At 36.7% G+C, this 16,679-nt stretch overlaps 1 protein-coding gene across 1 annotated transcript in view; it reads left to right on the top strand.

Moving 5' to 3' along the window:
- HCN1 (hyperpolarization activated cyclic nucleotide gated potassium channel 1) overlaps window positions 1–16,679 on the top strand; it is a 207,953-nt gene that overhangs the window by 38,871 nt on the left and 152,403 nt on the right. The gene's annotated exons all lie outside the window — the stretch shown is intronic.

Raw genomic sequence — 16,679 nt, 5'->3', positions numbered from 1 at the left:
AAATCACAATGAGTGGTATTCTCTCTCAAGACTTCTTGAAGACTTACTACCCTTCAACTAGCCTTAGCTTAGTTTTTTATCCATTTTCTTTAACAGCCACCATCTTGTAATCTGTGATTATGTTTTGGGACTCCAGTTTTGGCTGGGATCTCCAGGTTTCCAGTAATATTATTATCATGCAATAACTGAATTAATTAATAAATTACAAAGGAATATGCTTGCTGGTCATCAAATGGGGTGAATTCCTGGATGTCCATGGATCTTTGGTTGTCTGGGCTGCTTAGGGCAGCTTGGGACAGGTGTAGAAGCAAGTTTCTAGCTACCTAAGGAATTCAGTAAGGTCAGACACATGCAGACCCCATCGGGGCAGGCAGCAGCTGAGCTGGACTGTTGTTAATCACTATACTTGGGACTGAAGTGTTGCAAGTGCAGTGCTTGCACCAGTTCCCTTCTCTGTTTGCATGTATGTAACATTTTGCGTGTGCGGTTTTCCAGCTGGCTAGCAGAGTAGGTAGATACTATTTTGGGGCCTGACACTGTTCCTTCCACTGGATGATTTATGCTTGAAAATCTGATTTAGGAATACAGAGATATAAATCTGTTAAATATTTTTTAGCATTTTCACGTTTCTGATCTTTTACATGGATAAAGTTTATAAATCTGTAGTTTATTTTTAAATTGAGCTAAAATGTACTTGAGTGACCTCCAGGTGTTTTTTCACACTGAAAAATATGCCCCCAGACATTTATCCTCCACCGTCTTTTCAGTCCTCCACCTCTGCCTTTACGTTGTGTAAGGGTCTTGGGAAGACAGAAAGCCTATGCTCTGTGTTCTGTGCTCACAGGCAGTGCTGTGGAAGGTCTCAGCCTGTTAACGAATCCGTAGCTCCAAGTCCCTCAAGTCTGTTTCCGTAGCTGACGATGCAAACCACAAGAAGTTTTAGTGATAATTTTTACTTAAATTAGTACAAATAAGCATCCCAAGAAGACATATGCTTCAGTTTCTTTTCTTACAGTTGGAAGCAAAAGAGAGAAAACCAGTTTTCTAAACTTGTCATATTTGCTGAGTTAAATAGGGTATTTTTGCAAGCCATCCCAGATGAAAGCTACAGATTGTAGAGTTATTCCAATCACCAAGTTTATTCCCCATTAAAAATTTTCCCCTATAGTAGCAGTGCTTTATTTTATAAAAGGAAACAAAACCAAGAAAGTTGACCATATCGTCCACTAATGTCTTGAAGAAGGGGAGCAGGAGACGGGGAATCCCTTTCCTCCTTGGTCTGAAGGGCTTCAGGCAGGATTGGCATAGGACAAGGATTGCACGCGATTCCTTGTGCCGAACCGAGCACCGAATGGAGTGTGTGGCTCTGCCCTCACGGTGGGAGCGCTCATACCGATGGAGGGGCAGCGTGGGTATATATGGGTTTTGTGGAATGACTGTTTCATGACACACACAGAAAGGGCAATGCCTCAGCCCTGACGTTTCCCATCGACTAGCTGTCAGCAGATCCGTGCTCCCCATTATGACTTTTAGCAGCACCATCTGAAGTGTCCATCTCTCTCCAAAAACTGGGCAGGGAGCCCAGACACCCATTAAGCACTAGAGAGCAAACACTTCAGAATATGCTACCTAGGGCCTTCTTAGACTTGGCTATTAGAGCTACTCTCAAGCTCCTAGTCAGTGATAGCATTGAGAATTTACTTGTGTACAGAAGAAGTAAGGTGTATGACCTGGAGAGAATGAAAAGGTGAAGCTCATTTAGTTTTGCCTTGTAATATTTTTAATTCAGTGATCCAGTCTGTTCATCTCAACTGAATGCAGTGAGGCTACACCAGTGAAAATTAGAGAATTTTCCATGTTACCGATGCAAACTCTGGAGTCTCCTCAAGACTTACCTTGCTGACCCGTTTTGTTCATTTGCAAGAGGAAAAATAGATATGTCTGCTGAAAAGCTCTTTTAAATGTGGAACAAACCTAACCTTTTTGAACTTTTCAAGTTGCTCTTCAGTTCAAGTGTAAAGCATGTAACTGGCATAGTCTGTTCCAGTTCTCAGACTGTGCCAGAGGTTGCAGGGATACTGCTAGCATTCAGTTACCTTAGATGATGTTCTCAGAATATTTCTAAAGTAGCAGGCAAAGAATGATTAAGTAGTATTCTACCTCTTTACAAAGTTTTCCATGGAAGATCAAGAATTTGTACTTGAAAAGCAGAGTTTTTCTATTTTGTGTGCTTTGAAAAAATTATCATAGTTTTCTTGGATATGGAGAGAAGAGTTCATTAGCCCACTAGTGTTAGTTGATGAACACTACTATGTAGATGGAAAAAAACCAATTATAATAACTCTTAAATGGATGGAGTTGTTTCAAAATCATCAGATCATTTGGCCCATGACTAGACTTTCAATCTTGTACTTACTATGTCTAGTTTAGAAAAAAAAATTTCTACCAATGAAAAAAGCACATTCTCATAAGCCTTTTATCTTAAGTGCTCAATGTGAAGTTTTATGATAATGCATAAAAAAGCATGTCTCTGTAGGAGCTTGGTGACTTAACCTACCTCCTGGTTGAAAGTGTGATGACATAAACTGCTAGTAACTGAAAAAATGATAAAAGGTAGTCTAACATTGACTGCAGATCTGCTGCCCCAATAACTAATCAGTATAAGAAGAAACAGTGAGCCAAAATGGCTCTGAAAAATGGAGTATTATATTAAAAAGGCTAAGGTAAAAATCTGAATACCTTCAGAACAATACCTGACATGGCATATCTTTTATTTTATTTAGAACATGTTTCTACCCTAAATAACAACTTTGTAATTCATAGTACTGTCTTTGCTGGCATGTAAAAATATTGTACTCTGCCTTTTAGTCATGTTAAGTGCACCAGCATCAGTGCTATTCTATCTGTTTTAAGTTAATGTTTCTTTCACTGTTCACAATTTCTTCCACTGAAATCCAGTTTCAAATGAAGTTTCTATAGCATTGGGATTACGCACTTATGCAATGAGCTTGGGTGATTTTGCCTGTACCATGCACTACCAACAACTTTTAAGGCTTTTTTTCCCCCAAAATGACATCTGTTCAGGGCTCCTGATCTGCCACGCCTTTCCTCATTCCTTGAAGGAGCAAGGTATGAGTTACTTCAAAGGGGGCTTCCAGATCTGAGATTCTTAACATCAGTAGGCAGCTGAAGATTCCCCTTCCTTCACAGTTGCTATTTTGCCATGGTGTCCTTGGCATATGAAAATGCATCGTAATGTACAAGGTTATATTGTTCCGTCTCAGCCAATTCCTAGACAGTCAGCACTTTTCAAATTGGGAACCAGTTGGGGTTTGGCATTCTCAGGGTAATGCAGATTGGCTTATAACCTTGACATAGTTGACAGCAATCCAGAATGATATTTAATATATACCAATGCTTACATTTAATTGTTGTTAGTGATTTCCCTGGTGCTATAGCAGCATTCTTCAACAGTGTGTTACAAATTCACTTTATTCTGTGCCTTTTAGGTATGCCATCGATAAGAGGTTGTGAGACTCAGCAGTGGCTAAAAAGGATTGCTAAAATGTTCTTTTTCTTTGTAGTGCAGATTAGCTATCACAGATGCTTGATCCATCAGTATTCACACGTCTGTATCCTTTTATCCTGTTTATTCCTGTAAGATCAATAGGGTTACAGCAATCTCTATACCTAAGAACTTGAATAGGCTGTTAGAGATGAGCCCATTTTGATGCTCTGCTGGTCTCGCTCCCTTGTGCCCATGCCAAGCCCAGTGTTAAAGGTACCCCGCATCTACTATGGATTTGAGATTGCTGCACTTCTTAGGTGTGTACATTTATACCCTGTTGCATTTGAGTGCAACTGGTAGGGAACTGCTGTATGCCTTGCAGATCTCCTATCCCTTTCTATTAATGTTTCTGTAAGTTTCTCAAGCTACTTAGAACTGATTTCTTTGATTTTTTTTTTCCTCCAGAAGTAGTATGTAACATGAATTGTCTTATTTTCTTATAGGTTCTTATTATTTGTTAAAGACTTTTTAAAGAAATGCAAGTTTTTGTTTATGTGGAACAGTCAGTTCAGCTGGGGAGCACCGTTGTTTCCTACAGTCTTCATTTGACAGACTTTTAGGTTTCAGGGCTGAAATGTGGAACACTTTGAAGACAGTTGGAAGGCTTGATTTTGAATATAGCAAATTCTAAAGAGAAGATAGGCTTCATGTGCTTTTAATAACCTGTATTTCTGAGGAGACATATCACCCACCGTTTACTATTTCAAAAGAGCTTTTTCAGAGTTTTCCAACCCAACTAAAGTTTTTTTGGGTCTGAGTTCTTTTTTTCTTCATAGTGTCTTAAATTCAGTGTTTCTCTATATTGAGGATACAATTATGAGGGAATCCCATGAATAAGTATATAGGGAAACTCCCAGCAGGTCTGCCTGTGGTGACACCTCCCACTAGAATCAGGGAACTCCAGGATTTCCTTGAAGATGCTTCATTATATGAACTTTTCTTTTAAATTCCATAAGTGATATTAAAAAAAAAAAAAAAGAAAAATGCAGCTGTGCTGGGTGGCTATAAAGCCAATGAGCTTCAGTTTCTTGGAAAAAGCATACTCAAAATTAATAATATTTTCAGTCTGTTGTGAATGGCATGTTCCCCATATATAACTTGTTTAGGCCTGAATGTTATTTTGTCCACCTTTTTATTTTCTTTGGGAGAAGGCAGTAGGGAGTTTACTGTAATCAATGAAAGGAAAATTCCACTGTTAGACTGTTAAATATTCCTTACCCATTAGTAGGGATTTTCTTTTCTTGTTCTGCTATTTTTATGTACCAAAGACAATTCCAGTAACAGCAGTAGCAATGTCTGACCTTGTGTTGTAACACAACCAAGTGGCATGCCAATCTTGCCTTCATTTTGGCAGTGATAAGTTAAGGCTCTAGGATAATTAGAGCTGGCATTTTCTGCAAATGTGAGCATTCACATGAGGATGCCAATTCATGGCATCAACAGAGGATGCCAATTCATGGTTGCCAAAAATAATAATAATAATAACTTTAAAAAAAGAAAGTGTGATGCTACCAATGACAGCTATTTAGTGAGGAAAAAACTCAGAACTGAATATTTTTCATCAAAGCGGGGGGGGGGGGGCAGGGCATGGACATAGAGAGAGAGATGTCCAAAAGAATGATGTTCAGTAAATGAGATAAGTCATCTAGAGCACAGGAGAATCATATAAAGTCCATACCTGGCTACGCTCTTACGCTCCCTAGTAAGTGGTCCAAATAATCGGATGACTATCTACTCCCTTTTTGATCTGTTGAAGCAGTTCCATTTTGTTCACTTGGCAACTACTTAGGAAATAATTCATCTATTCCTTATCTCAGATAAACGGTCTGGCCTCCAGGCTGTGCAGTAAGAAATGCCTCCCTATTTGTTTTTTTTATATTGCAAAAATGTCTTGGACTTGTTACAGTGCACATAGAAATGTCTGTGTTTGTTTGATGCTGTAGAGGCTTTTGGGATAAGGAGAATCTTTCCTGCTCACTCCTAAAGATAAGCAGATGTTATGTCTGCATCTTATTCCAAAATTACAGTATCAAATTGAAACTAGTATGTTTTCTGCAATGGTGTTTCCATCTTATTTCCATTGAAAATTAACTTTCCTCCATTTGCCTTACTGAGCCTTGCCAGTTGTCACATTACACTAACGTGTTTATAACCACTGGTGACAGAAAAGGTGGAAGCAGTTGAAGTAGTTGCTTTTAAAGTGTCAGCGCTGGCACCTTATGAAAAGATAATATTAACAGTGCTACAAAATAGCTGCTCATTGCTGAGAAAATGGTCAATTGCAATGCACTGTAATAATTCTGTTTCTCTCTATTATTAGTGAAGTCTGTAAAGTGACCAGGCTTTTTGACTTATGTTGTAATGGAATGTTTGCTTACTAATAGCTCTTCATATCTAAGCAAATTGATGTCCAGATAAATGTAATTATCGTATTTTCAGAAGTGTTCTCAGTTCCATTGAGCTTGATATTATTTGATTGCTGGTATAAAAGAGATATAGGGTATATTTGTAACTTTGAAAAGTCAGAAAAGAGTCCATCTGCTTTCTTCAGCCTGCAGCTAGAAAAAAGAATCAGAGACTTGCTTCAATTGCTGTTATGGGGAAATATGTCTTTTGTCATAAAAATAACAGGACACAGAACTACCATTCTTACACCAGCTTTGACTGTTCTGTTCTCCCCCCCCCCCCTCCACTTTCCAGCTATTGCCTTCTTTTCTCCTCCCCATCCCCAATAGGAGGCAATGTTACTTTGTTAGCTCAAAGCTGATTTTTGTCATTTATGTGCTCAAAGATCATTTTGTTGGCTTGGAAAAATAAATTAGTGGAATTTATTTATCTTCATTTATCTACATGTAAGATGCCTATATGTGTGTATGTTCATGTAGATCTAGAGTGCAATCTAACCATGAGGAAAGACAATATAGGAGCATTTATTTATGACTCTTTATAATAGTGTTTGATTTCCCAATGCAGATTTGTGATTATTTATTAGTTTAGTACACTCTGAAGTTACTCACTTTCACTTCTCAAAGCCATTATTTTTTTTTTATTTAGAGGATGATGGCAAAGAAACCTCAGTGAATGTAGGACCATAATTTTATATGTTCAGGATGTGACTTTAAGAAACAGCAGCTACTGTTGCATGACAATCTCTTGTTCAGCAATTCTGTTTTGTGAAGGATTTTATGATTTTGACATCTTTCTTTGCTTCAGTAAAGAACAAAATATGGTAATGATAAGTTTACCAACAGGAAGAATCAAGAAGAATATTCTTCAATTAAGCTAGAATATTTTAGCTTGACAAAATAAAAACATTTGATTTCACCTTTAGTTTTTATTTGCATTATTATATATACAGTTCTTACAATTTTAGTTTTAATTGAGACAGGCTATTTCAACATTGTCAACTCCTTAACTTCCTCCTTGTTCCTCCTCCTCCTTCCAAAATGTTGGAAGAAGTAGTGTTCTTTCATTTCCAAAGAAATGTGTTTCCCAATATGAAATATTTTTTAAATTTTTTATCAGATCCACTACTGAGTCACATAAAACCATAACGGATTTTTATGCAGACTAAGATTGGTGACCATGCATTTACTGAAATACAATGACTTGTTTTCAGGAACAGATAAAACCATTATACTGCCTGGAACACTTTCAACGCTGTCTGGCTTTTACTTTTCAATTACAGCATACATTATTTAATACTTTTTTTCATCTTAAGGTCTATATACCTTCTCTGCTCTTTGCAACAATAAAAAGCTAATAAGAAGGAAAGCACAAAAATTACCGTGGAAATTATATCTAGGGAGAACTCATGGTACCGAATATTTATGCCATTAATTGTGCCAAGGAATTTGTTTCAGAACAGGATTCAAAACCATCCTAAAAGCTGTACCACCAAATGCATACATTCGCCTTGGCCCAGATGTGGTTGGGTAAATAATATAAAACACAGAGGCCCCACTAGTGTAGGATTCTGCCATTCAATACAGTCCGTACCGTGGTGCTTCAGGCATACGTCCTGTGGGACAGAGGCAGGCCTTTCAGCATGAAACAGGGGCCCACCTCCATCATCATAAACTAATCAATTTACTAAACTATTATATAAAAGCTAGTTATATTGTTATTAAAACTAGTGCCACTAATGGTCCCTTATTAAATTTGTGAGGCATTGACTCCTAATGTTTTGTATTAGGCTGCTTTGAGAAGACCTACCAAAGTGGCCTTCAGAGAATTAGAAGAAATGGATAGCATTTATTTAAAATATTCAAATGGTTTCAAGTTGAAAGTCAGCATTAAGCTGTATGGGCTGACGCAAAACATTACATATCTTGATATTTTATTATCACCTTCAAAGAACTTAAGGAAATAGGCAGCAGCTTTGGTGGGACTTTATCCATCATAAATTTATACAGCAGTTTAGGTTTTATATCATGTCCGTAACCACACTGAATTTTACTTAATTTAAAGTGACAACAACCCTGCCACCCCATGACTGTGTGGTATTTCTGGAGTGTGCTGGAGACTGCTTTCTGCTCTGTTGTTAGTTTTGACTTGATGACAAATAACACTGAAAATGATGTAAAGATGGAAAACTTCAGTATGTGTTTAATTAAGGTTAAATTACGTATTTATTAACCCACCATGCTTTAAATTCAGTCAGTTTCTACTTTCTCGTGTTCTACTTGACACTAGATATCATCATCTAGGTATTATTTTAGATTGTCCTTTAAATTGCATTTGAGTACACTTCATCTGCGTGGAACAGGAGGTCACACTATTGTGTGAGCAAAGTACAATGGTGTGGGAACTAAACTGGCTGGAAAAAAAAAGGCCTTAGGAAATAAGTAGAGCTTCAGAGATGTACATACATAACCAGAGGTATTCCACAGGATCCTGTCCTGGGTCTATCCAGGTCAGGTAAATGCTGTAGGTGTAGGTAATCCTACCTTCAGACAGTCTGATCTCTTGGAATGCTTCCAGCCCATGCTTCCAGTGGTGTAATGAGAATCATATCCTCAGCCTGAGCTTTCATTTTATGTCTTTATCTCTCTCTGCTGTTAATCCAAGGTTGGTTTTGCATCTGAGTGCTTTTACTGTTTTAGATTTCATTGTTTCATTATTATAGCAGGAATAAGAATTTTAGTTTAATTTAATTTAATTTATGCCATGCTGGTTTTTTTTCCATTTTCCTTTGTCCTTTGTACTCCTGTGTTCACTTTCACCAGGATGTCCATTGCATTGGAAGGTAGGAGCTACTGTTGGCTCATTTGCAGGCTACTTTTTGCACAAGCTGTGCTGATGTGACATCTCTCTGCCGTGAGGCTGTGGGCTGTGGGACAGTGTGGAAGCATATGATCTTTGGCTTACAATTGATAAAGAGTCAGTGAGAGAGGGTAAGCCTATTTGTAACTGTAAAGAGTTTTTGTAAAATGGACCAGTTACTGGTTATAAGATCTTTTTTTAGTAGTTCAATATTCATTTAACATTGAACTTCATTCACTTCTCTATTAAGCTGCTAAACTAATCCTGAAATGCAGTAACTAAAGATTGATATTTTCTAATTAATAAAATGGAAGCTGTTCATGAAGATAGCAACATGGAAGCTTTGGGGAAAATACGTTGTCCTGATTTCTCCACAGTAAGCAATTTGGTATTGTTAGACATTTGATATATAAGGCCAAATTTTGTCACATCCGTTACTTGAGTTCATCATTGAACTTCATCATTCATAAATTTTCCAATAAATGGAATGAAATCTATGTGTTTTGATCTTGTGGAGGAGCAAGTGAAATGGATATGAATAAACTGAAAATACTCATCAGTATTTTCATAGAAGTAACTAAAAAAGTTACGTTAGCTCATTAAGAGACATTGGAGAGAATCACATTATGCAGTTTCAGTATTGCCTGATTCAAATGGTTAAACAAAATCTAAGCCCCCAAATGATGATATTCTAGTCTAATAATTTATTTAAATACAGTATCACAAGACTGCAAGATGAAAAAACCTAATATCACAAGCAGTACAGTTAAATTGCAAGAGCAGGCAACAAAGCCTTGCTTCAGTTTTTGTATTATAATGGATAATGCAATCTATGCCCTTGTCTTGGCTAAGTAGGACAAAGACTCACATCTTACACAATCCATTGACAAGTTCTTAAGAAATCTTGCATCAAATGGCGTTCTATATTTGTTCATTAATTGCACTATAGCGCTACCTCAAATAATTCATCTGATGGTGGAAGTCACATTGTTTTCAGATGCAGCAGGAGTCTGCCCAAGGTTGTTAGCTGTGAGAGAGGCAAATGGAGGGTATCCTATTGGCCTGTTTAGTTCACTGAAAAGGAGTTTTTCAATACATCCAAACTTTTCCCATAATATACTGATGATATTTCTATTTATATACAGTATTACAAGCTAGACTGAATGTATTCGGTCCAATAAAAAATACTAATTACAGGCAAAATGAAATAAACCAAGCATAATTATAAAGCAGTACAGAACAATTAACAGAAAACATATCCCAGTGTACCATCAGCTGAAATACATGCTTCCTGATAATTTTACTTGTAGACTCAATGGAATGGCACCGATAAGGCTTACTGCCTCTCAGTGGAAATAGAGAAATTATGTACTAATTGTATGTACATTTTTAATAAGGAATAAGAAACACAAGGTCAGGTTCTGGCAACAACTTTGAAGGAGCAGTGCCAGTAATTTACTCTGTGTCAGGGTTATTTTTTTCCACCAATATTCTGCTCCACTAGCATGTCAGCAAAATGTAGACTTCTGTTCTTCTAGACTAACAACAGAAGAAACAGAAGGAATATGACTGTGACTGTTCACTTATTTTCAAGCCAGGAACTACTGTGGTTTTCTTAGAAGAGAGAAGAAAAGGGAAAAGTATCATTCTGTAGGCAAAACATTTTTGTTAGATTAGACTATCTAACACATATCTAACCTATGGCACATTAGAATTTGCAAAATTAAGCTGCTGTTATTTTTTGTAACTATTCAAATAGTCTAAGTTCCATTTAGAATGCATAAATACATAAATTTTCTCTCAGAATTTTGCTGAATGCTTTCACTTTTTGTAGTGTATGCGCTGAGTTTGCATTTAGTAATTAATACTTCAAATCACATGTGAACTTAGACTATTGGTGTTTACTTTGCACTTACTACTTGCAAAGTTTTTGAACAACAGATATATGACTCTAAAATGTACACTATTCTATTCTGAGAAAGGAAGTATGTTTTTATGATTTTGAAAGTAGCCATAGGTAATTTTCTAAACAATGCTGAGTTTAACATTAAAAAAGACGAGGAATATACTTGTACATGTCATGGCAAAAAGCTGTGCAAGATGTGGAGAGAGCCTCGTGGGGTGCCCATCTGCTTTCTTCTGCCTGAGACAAGCCAAAACTCCTCTTCCAGCCATACTTACGGCATTCACAGTACCTTAGCAGCAGCAGTGTAGATTTCAAGGTTACAGAGCTAGAAATTACTTTTCATCCCTACCGTTGTGTTGTTATATCATAGTCTGTTACTACCTCGGATACATTTTATTAGAAACTCTCTTTTCATGTGGAATGATTCATGGGTTCTTTATTGCTTCCTCAAGTAAATGCAGCTGATTGTAGAAATGCTAATTTCCTCATCTATAAATGATTCCAGAAATGCTAGTTTCCTTATTTAATGCCTGACTGTACTTGGTTACACTACAGTGCAAATTTGGAGTTACTGAGATACTCAACTAATATACGAGATAAGACCTGCTGCTATTTGAACAATCTCGTTACAGTGTAAGCATGTCTGCTTGCTTAATGATTCTGACACAGAGAATAGTCGATTTTTCCTCTAGATTAATATTAAGCAGTCAAAAGTAATCTTCCCTGTTCACTATTTTTCTGGCATTTTTCCAAATTTATTGAGTAGAAACTGTTTTCTGGATTATTTCTGAAAGCAATTATTCATCTGCTGGAATGGAGAGTGAAGCTGATCTTCAAATTTCAGCTGATTTTGACTGAACAAACGGGTCACGTGCTTTGTGTTCCCTGGCCAGAAAAAAATCAGTCATCTTTCTGGTACAAGTATTCCCAGCTATAAATAACAATTCTGTTTTCTAGTGTTCTCTAGTACGAAATTAAAATGCCCTGCTTTGGCAAATTATTCCTGCAATGCAAAGAGATGGCTGTGAATAGAAGTGAAATGGATTTGACGGAAAACCAACATTAATATTCCCTGAAATTATTTGTCACTATTCACCTGCTTATAGACATAACGTTCTTCCTGCAGCCATTCATTTGTACTTGTCTGTTTAATCCCTGTGACACCACATTAATGTAGTCACTTCACTAACCTTTTCAGAACCACTTCAGTTTTTGAAATAGTGAATAAAAAAATAAAAACTGCTTCCAATGTCCCGATGCTGATGCCTCCTTTCCAAGGCGCTCTTTGAGGATGGTACTTAGAGGAGTGCTGTCACAATCCTTGCTTCTCTTGCTGCAGCATTGCACCCTGAAAGCGTGCAGGCTGTGGCACTGAGGAGGTTATTGCAAGGATGTCACAAGGCAGTTGGGGCAAAACAAAGGCAACCTGTGCGTCGAAGACTACTGGCACTACCGGAGGGCACCCAGGTTTTCAGGAACTTGATATTTCCTATCTTTTATTCTGGTTTGACTCCATTTCCCTGACAGTTTTTCTTTTCTTTCTCATTTGTTTATGCAAGTAGAAGCCAGAGTCTCCACTCACTCTGCTAAACTTCATGTTTTATTGCTGACTTATCATTCTGGCTCACCTTCAATCCAGCAAGTTTAGTTTGGCCATTTATTCTGCCTTGTCTAAATTTTGGATCTTGAATTCTATGGAGCAGGGACTGTTTTCTTTTGCTTTCTGTAAAATACCAGCACAGTTGTGTACTGGTGTTCAGCTGGGGTTTGCAGGGACTGCCATAATGTAATTAATAACTGCTATTAATAGCTTGATCTGCATTCCAATAGCTCACTCACTGAGATATCACTCCAAGGTTAGTAGTTGTTACTATTTATTTTCTATTTCTCTTAGTGCCTAGAGACTCAAGCCAAGATCAAAGTTGTATGGACACATGGAATGAAATTAATCTGATGAAATGTAAATATCTATTTCTGGGAAACCTTCAGCCTTCTGTAAAATTATCATAGTAAAATGATTGGGATTTTGCTGTTTGCCCATTGTCAAAGTCAGTACTGAGCATCTACTGTAAAGCATAACTTTTATCTGCTTTTCTAAGACCATTTGCTTTAATTTAGTTATTTCTGAAAGAAAACTAATGAAGTTGCTATTTGAAATGGAAAATGTGAGTAGTGTAATCACTGAGCTTTTAAGGTAAAGATATTCTGTTTCAAAGCAATTTTTCATTGAAACTCTTATATTTAATTTTTTTCCTGTGTTGCTAATAGCAATCCAGTATTTTGTTTAGGAAGTCTGACTCTTCTGACTATGAATAACAGTGGACAACAGATGTTAGAAAGCAGCTCTTGCTGAGTGCTGAGTACTCTGTCTCCAATTTAGGTAAAAATATCTATTCAAGATGCAAGAAAGCCACAGGTTATACCACAGCACAGTAATTTTTATTTTGGTCTCTATTTCCTTCTCAATAACTTCCAACATATGATTTACTTTTTTGACCAGAGCTGAGCATTAAGCTGTTCTTTTCAAGGGACTATCATCAGCCAAGATCTTGCTCCTGATATAATAGTTAGCTCAGTGCTCATCCTGGATATGAAATTAAGGGTGTTTTTTAACCTTGTGTGTTGCTTTACACTTAAATAGAAATTTTTCTGTCATTTTATTGCTCATTTTTATGTCTTTCTGCAGTTCTTCTCAACCAGTCCTTGGCCATATTAACCTAACTAATTATTATCAGCAAACATCGTTACTCCCTTTCCAGGCTGTTCATGAGTATGGGGACCAGCCCAGCCCCATCAGAGGCGGTGGCCCTTCTCCACTGTGAGAATTGAGCATTTCTCACAAGAACAGGCTGGTGTGGTGGGCAGCCCCCTCCTGACCCAGGGACTGTGCTTAAAATTAAGCATGTGAATTAGTTCCATTCAGCTTCAAGGCACTGAAGCAAAAGCTGGGCATGCATGTTAAGCGTTGGGTTACTTAGATGTTAGGTTTGGGCTTGATCCTGCAAAAACTTGTGTTCTGTTAAGATAAGACCATATAGCACTTTGAAGAACAGAGCTAAATGTTAAAAGCATGCTGTAAACTGTTGTCTTGTTTTTCATACCAGTATGCTTTTTTTCCTGTTTAGAGATGTTAAACATGCAAACTGCAGAAATAATCTGCAGTAGAATTTAGCAAGTACGTATTGCTTTGCATAAGCAGATCTTCATTGTTGCTTAATTTTGATCTTATCTGTTCAGTGCACACTTAGATTCAGCCAATAGCAGTTAGAATTAAGTAATTGTTTATATTCTTTCAACATTGCCTCAGGGTTTATGAAGAACATAATACTGTAGTTACACATGCCTTAATGCTTTAGAAGACAAGCCATTAATGGCATACTTATGAAAGTGCTTGTCAAACCACAACCAATATTTTTACAGGACAAGTAAAGAGATTTGTTTAATCTGCCCTATTTTTAAAATCATACTGTCATGTGACATAAGGTATTACTGTTAGAGAACTAGATAAACACATTAGAGTAATTAACCTTCCTGGAAAGAGTGAGCTTCTGAAACTTAAACATACTGTTCTAAAAAATAGTCACTGTTGAATTATCAACATCTGTTGGATAAAGACTAATGATCTCATTATAATTTCTTTTAAGAATATTGGACTGATTTCATTTGGAGGCAAGTGAATTGAACTCAGATGAAATCAAGGGAGCTGAGTCAGTCTTTTTACACCAGGACTTAATGTGGAACATTTTTTCCTTCCTGTACCTTTTATTAGCTCCATTACGAAGCAATAAGCTGCAAACAACTGAGTGTCAGGATTCAGTCTCAGACCTCTTAGCAAAAGGAGAACATTGTGCAGTTAAGTTGTGATACTGCATGTGTGACACTTCTGCTTTTTTATTAAATATAATAATATAGCTCTTTACAGCTTTTCTGACTCAAGAATGCCTTGACATGAAATGGTTGACATTTTCAAATGGCTTCCTGGTCAAAATTTTTTTGATATCATCATACTGAGAAACTAGCTAAAGTCTTGTTTTACTATTTTGACATATGATTGCAAAGTAGTTAAAAATTATTTGCTTTTCTCTACCCCTTAACTCTATCCCCTTATTCATTTCCCCTTTTTCTAAGACTGAAAATACTTAAAACTCTTGCTGCTTTTATGATTGTTCCAGTGTCACCTTTCCCCAAACCAATTGATTTGAAGCAATGTTGTTCTTGATGCCCATCAAAAGAATAAATATTGTTCTGCATATGAGTGTGTTTTATTTGGAATGTGACACAGTTAACAAGTATTTCAATAATTAAACTGAAGCATCTCCCTCTCATTTTTTGAGCGTGCTATACTTTACTTGAAGAGGTACCAGTCAGACAGAGTTTAAAGTATTCTCTCTCAGCATACTCTCCAGTTCCTTAGAAAGTTGCTCAGTGGCTGCAGAGATTTTCCAGCGTCAGTGTCTCATTAATATACATCTCCGTCAAGGCTAAGTGAGCTTCTGATGAAAACTGAACTTGAAACTTGCTAATGTGACCACACTGCTGCTTATCTGGGTGTGAGTGCCACGCTTCAGTTAAAACTGTGGGAAGTAACCTTTCCAAGAAAAGTGAAAAAAGAGCTCAACATCAGGTTGCATTTGATGGACTGATAGGGTTTTTTCCAAATAAAAAATAATATATTAAATTCATGTTTAATAATTCAGGTTTTGGAGGGGGTTTTGGAGGTTTTTTTTAATAATTTTTGTATGACGAAGAATAATACCATGATATTACTTTAAGTTTGAGGACCTGTTGTAGATTTTATAGAGGTGAAATATAATTTTGTAGACTATTGATAAGCCAGAATGACCTTTTTTAAGCTGTCACCACAGCAAGACAGCTAGGTACTTTTTGAAATGCATGAATATTAATTGCTAAAATTGCTAATAATGGAGATATCCTGTTTTTTTTAGTCTTGGAAACACCTGATAAAATGTGTCATCATAAACCTGACAGTTTCCCAGAGTATACACAAACACTCCATTTCCTTATCCAAGATTTAAGTGGAAAATAAAGATTCAAAAGGAGTTGATAAAAAATGGTGAGTCTTCCTTCCCAAATCATATGGAGATAGAGACTTTGTTCATATTTTATTTTGCATATGCAAATACATTCAAATAGATGAATGAACATTTTAATCATTCTTGCTTTGGATCTGTCAAATGAATGACACCTTCAAATGCAAAATGACTGCAATAATTTAATTGAAATTATTTCAGTTTTGGCTGCATGACTTACAGTAATAACAAGTATGAGGAAGATCCTAAATATGAACTCATACATTTCTCAGCAATGTGTTAAGGATATTACAGTTAGGCTTAAAGCACATTCCAGATGGTGATTACAGCTGATTCTTTTTGGCAATGAATTGGTATTAGACTCAGGCTTGACAGGAAAATATTTAAGGCTTTTGACCTAACATGTAGTACACTCTGTTCTGTCTACGTTACCATGGAGAAAATACATGCAAAAAAGTAAACATCACTTCAGGCATATTTGGAAGTAATTTTGCCATCCTTTGCTCAAAAAATATTTCCAGAACTTTTTATCTCAGTAAAGGGAGGACATGGCTGGAGTTTTTCTTGAATATGGGCAAGAGCAATTCTTTTCTACTTCCAGTCCAAACTTAGAATTAAGACAAATCTTGTACCCAGTCCAATTCAAGGTGTCACTGTAAAATTATGGCAAACCATTCCTCTCTGGCTGTCTGGCAGTTTGCCTCTGAACATGGTCTTGGAGACACACAGCAAGCTCCAGAGGGTCATTTGCCTGCTGGGTCTCATAACAGCTGGTACATTCTGAATCGTTAACATGCAAGTGTTTTACAAATGTAAAAGTAAAGAATGCCAGGAATAAAGGATGTACTCCCTCAATGTGTTCAGTTAGGTAAACAAACCTGAAAACAAT

The sequence above is a fragment of the Haliaeetus albicilla genome, chromosome Z (assembly GCF_947461875.1).
Source record: "Haliaeetus albicilla chromosome Z, bHalAlb1.1, whole genome shotgun sequence".
Taxonomy (NCBI): Eukaryota; Metazoa; Chordata; class Aves; order Accipitriformes; family Accipitridae; genus Haliaeetus; species Haliaeetus albicilla.
This window is presented reverse-complemented; position numbering and strand designations above follow the sequence as displayed.